The sequence below is a fragment of the Vigna angularis genome, chromosome 11 (assembly GCF_016808095.1).
Source record: "Vigna angularis cultivar LongXiaoDou No.4 chromosome 11, ASM1680809v1, whole genome shotgun sequence".
Taxonomy (NCBI): Eukaryota; Viridiplantae; Streptophyta; class Magnoliopsida; order Fabales; family Fabaceae; genus Vigna; species Vigna angularis.
The window spans coordinates 10,982,060-10,986,421 of NC_068980.1; the positions used below are offsets into that span (position 1 = coordinate 10,982,060).

At 38.7% G+C, this 4,362-nt stretch overlaps 1 long non-coding RNA gene across 1 annotated transcript; it reads right to left on the bottom strand.

Moving 5' to 3' along the window:
* Window positions 1-2,099: 2,099 nt before the first annotated feature.
* On the bottom strand, window positions 2,100-4,038 carry LOC128194801 (uncharacterized). Its single transcript, XR_008246181.1, has 2 exons — window positions 3,606-4,038; window positions 2,100-3,520 (listed from the first exon to the last, which is right to left on the bottom strand). It is a non-coding gene; the product is annotated as an uncharacterized LOC128194801 (long non-coding RNA).
* Between the last annotated feature and the right edge of the window lie 324 nt (window positions 4,039-4,362).

The window sequence follows — 4,362 nt, forward strand, 5'->3', positions numbered from 1 at the left end:
GCGATCCAGAGGCAGAAACCAGTCAGTTCTGGAGGGGAGAAGCTATGGGAGACTCTGCAGCTCGCGTCCATGCTCGTTTTGGGTGCTCCGGAGTGGAATTTCACCACTTTCTACCATCCAATCCATCCTTTATCGCTTCTATGATGTATATGTGTAGCTAGAACTCCATTTCACTGGGGTTGAGAGTACATTTCTGAAACTCTTTGTAATTTCTATATTAATGCATGATCTTGTATGAATTTTGTGTTCTATCTTCATTATTCATGCCTATGATGAAAATTTGAGCTATTTGAACGGTTAAATCATTGAGAAATGTATGAGACCGTGGACCTAGGATAGAACTGCTAAAGGATTTCGAGTCCTAGACATAGGAGGAAATTCTTAGTCATCTGTGACATTGTGATTAAGGCAAATCTGATAACTGAATTATCTAAGAGATTAGGATTTAGTTTGAATGATTCTGAACGGTCATCTGAGAGATCAGGACTGCATGCGCCTAGGATGTTGATGCTTAATTTTGAGGAATTGTGTTAGTAGAAAAATTACTTGAGTGATGAACTTGAAAATCAACCCCAGTGAACTTTAATTCATCTGTTTTTACCACTTTAATTTCATCTGTATGCAAATCTTACTTGTGTTGTAAATTTAATCGCTAAATTAGTAAACTTTAATCAATCTGTGAATCAAAACAAATCTCTTGGGAAACGATATTCGGACTTACTGATTTATTACTTGTACGATTCGGTACACTTGCCGAGGTCTCAACAACCATTGGACTTAACCAATAGTGTGTGAAGTGTGTGAATCAAATGAAATGCAAAAGCTGATGAAGTTCTATGACAATTCTACTGTCATGTGAGGACAAACACTTGAGTGTGAGTAATGATAAATATTGATCTGGTTGTTCATATTCTATGCACAGGTGATTTTGTGAGTGATGCACCATGTCATACTTATTTGAAATCTTTGGGAATGCATGTGATTATTCTGATGTGCAAAGTCATTTTATCAAAATGTTAAATGTCTATTGTGATGTTCGTTTTCTTATGTGATTTCATGAGGGCATGAAATAGTTCAAGTTTGAGGGAGTTGATAAGTGTGAAAAAGAGTTGTTTTTACACTTATAAATGAGCTTAATCTTGTAATTATTTATGTTGTTCCTCGTTGAAAAGTTGTAATAGGTAGTAGAACGTTATGTTAAACATTGTACAACAAAGATTGTTATTTGGACACTTTGTCAGCCAATTCTTGCAAAGCGAAAGCAGAAATTCGCACTACCACAAGGAGGGAATTCGCATAGCGCACCAGTACCTGTGCGCTGTGCGAATATCATCAGTTGAAGTGCAGTAGTTAAGAAAAATTTGCACAACGCATACACACATGTGCGCTGAGCGAATTAATGAAGTTAAGTGGGTTTAAAAGACGTGACATAAAGACAAAATCTATCTTTTGACACACGAACAAAGCGAGAAAAATACTGGAGAACTCAGGAGACCTTTCAAGACATCAAGACTTCACTTTCTACAAGGAATTGCTGAAAAGAGTACGTTTGAGATGTCTAAGATAGGCTAATCTTTCTGTTCATTGGAATTGGTTGTATGATGACTGATGAGCGGGTCGCACCGCACACAAAAGTTGAGCATAATAGAAATGCAGTATAACTAGGAAGTGACTCCTAGGTCGTCTCTCAAGGACCAATTTTGTGTCGGTTCAGTCTCAGATTTATCACGAAGTGGGGGGGGTTGTGAATGTTTTGATGCAGAAAATTAAATAAATGCAGTGAAAATAAAGTTGATAAAAATGTAAATCAGGCGGTGCAGTAAAAGTAAAACTGAAAAACGTAAATCACAGAAATAGTAAAATTCAGAAAACGGTAAAAACGAAAACGGTAAATTCAGAAAATGGTAATTTGCAAGAACCAATAAACTTTTGACAGAATGTAAAATGCGCAATTGGAAATAAGGCATGAACTGAGATGAAATTGAATTGAGCAGAAACTTGCAGTAAATTAGAAAATGGCAGTGATTTGATCAAAGCTTTAAACGTGCAGATGAAATTATAAATTGCAAATTCGCAGATGAAAATAGAGTTCAAGAACATTGACTGAAAAACACACTGCAAATTAAAATTCAACTGAAAAACAAACTGGAAAACAATCTGGAAAACAAACCCAAAACCTCCCCAAAGGGGGAGGGGGAAAAATGAAAGCTCACGTAAATTGCTCTCTACACTACACTACTCCTACTCCTAAATCTACTGAGTTTTCTCTCCTGGATGCTTCTCCATTTTATAGCCAATTCTCTCACCAATAGTCTCCTCCCGTGAGCATCTCCCAATTTGTTCCCGTGAGAAAATAGGATGAGGGTCTCCATGTTTGTCTTTTTGCTTAGGCTTTCAGAAATTCCTTCAACCTTGTGACCCACTCCAAACTCCTGTAGCTTCCTTTTGATGTGCAAGCAGAACCGTGATCTTCTCCATTCAAAGTGTGCTTCTAGATGTGGCTGGACGTGATGCTCCTGCATGTGCTTCCATTCTAAGATCATTGCTTCTCCTTCAATTACGTTGCAGCTGTTACAGCATGTCCCAACTGCCTTTTCTTCTCTTCTTCGTGTTGCACACCATTCTTCTCCTCCATGGCTGCTGTCCGTGGCTGCTCCCATTCTTTCTGGATGGACGTGATTGTAAGCTATTACCATGCCTTTCACCAAACCGTAACCTCCATCTCTTCTCCCAGCTGCCTTCCAACATTTCTAGAAACAGCCGTGACATCCTCTTCTAATTCCAGCAGCCACCGTGTGCTACTGCAAGAAGGTGAAGTGGTCTTCTCGGTGATGGCTGCTCCAGCTCCAAACTCCTGGATCGTGAAGCATCTTCCTAGCCGTGAATGTGTGCTTAAAAGAAATACAAATGATGCTCTCCATCATCAATGAAAACGTGACACCATTGAGCAAAGGCCAGCACCGAGAATGGGAGTGACAGCTGCACCGTTTCTCCCCTGGACGTAGTTGCTAGGTGCTGCCGGATGGTTGCTCCAAAGCTGGACGCTTCTGCTTCCCGTGTGAGCTGCTGTACCCAGAAGAATCGGAGGAGTTTCTGCTCTACATGGTGGCTGCTCCGTGAAGGTGTTGAACGTTGGAAGGTTGAAGCTGCTGATGCTGGGGTGTCTTCTTCTTCTTCTGGACCAGCTGGCTGTGTGCACCTCCTTCTCTTGGCTGCTAGACCGTGGGCTACTCTTCATTTTTTAATGAAAGAATCCTTCAAGCTTTATGGTGTTATTTTCCGTTCCAGCAAAGAAGGTTGTGTGAGTGTGGCAGCTGTCTCATTTTTTAGCCATTGATAAGTGTCGTGTGTATGGTTTCCAGACCACTTCCTTAAGACCGTGAGTTGCAACATGGTGGTCCCCTTTCTACTTCAAATAAAATTCTGCACTTTGAAACTTCTCTTGGCCGTGAACTTCCATGGGGTAGTGGCTTCCTTTTTCAATCAAGCTTTAATAAAATATATATGGGCTGTTTGTTTTCTGTCACTTACAATTGTTTATTTAATCAAACTTTTGTCAAAAGCATAAAAGGGATTAAGAACCAAAAGCTTAGCATGTAGCTCACGTGATTTGTTCATGTTATTCTCTTTCCAATTTCTTGACAAAACCGTGGCCCCTACTTGGAACTTGGTGGTCCCTTCCTTGTCTCCCATTCAATTTCACTTGCAAAGAGAAATAAGACTTCATGTGCCGTGAGATGAATTGTAAGGTGGTCCCCTTCATCATTTTGCTTCAATTCTTTAGCAAAGAATGGATAGGCATTTAGCATGAATTGGCCGTGAGTTCTTTTGGTTGCAGCAATGACACTACAAAAATTAACACCACATTACAAAATATAAACTTAAAATAAAACTTTGCAAAATAGAATTTCCAATGGCTCCTAGGCCGTGTGGTGTGTAATGCTTCTAAGCCAATTTTGTTCAATTTTCCATTGTTCAACACACAAATTAAATTAATGTAGTACAACTTCTTCTAAATAAATAATATTGTGTGAATGTTTTTCCAATTGTCCCAATTTTTATTTCCAAAATTTTTCCTACAATTACTAATACAAATAATGCTTAGATAATTCAAATTAATCAAAATAAGAATTTCTGATCAAATTAAGCATAATTAGCAAAAACGGAAAAATACTGGACATTTAAGTACAATTCCTCGATTAATTCTAGTACAATAAACTAAGTGAAGTGAATAAAATAATGATTCATCAAAATAGACCACACTTAGTCTTTTGCACTCCTGGGCAAAATCAAGACACATACCAAGGAATAGTTCAAAGGACATAAAAGGAGTGAGACAAACGCAGCAGACAGAAAAATAAA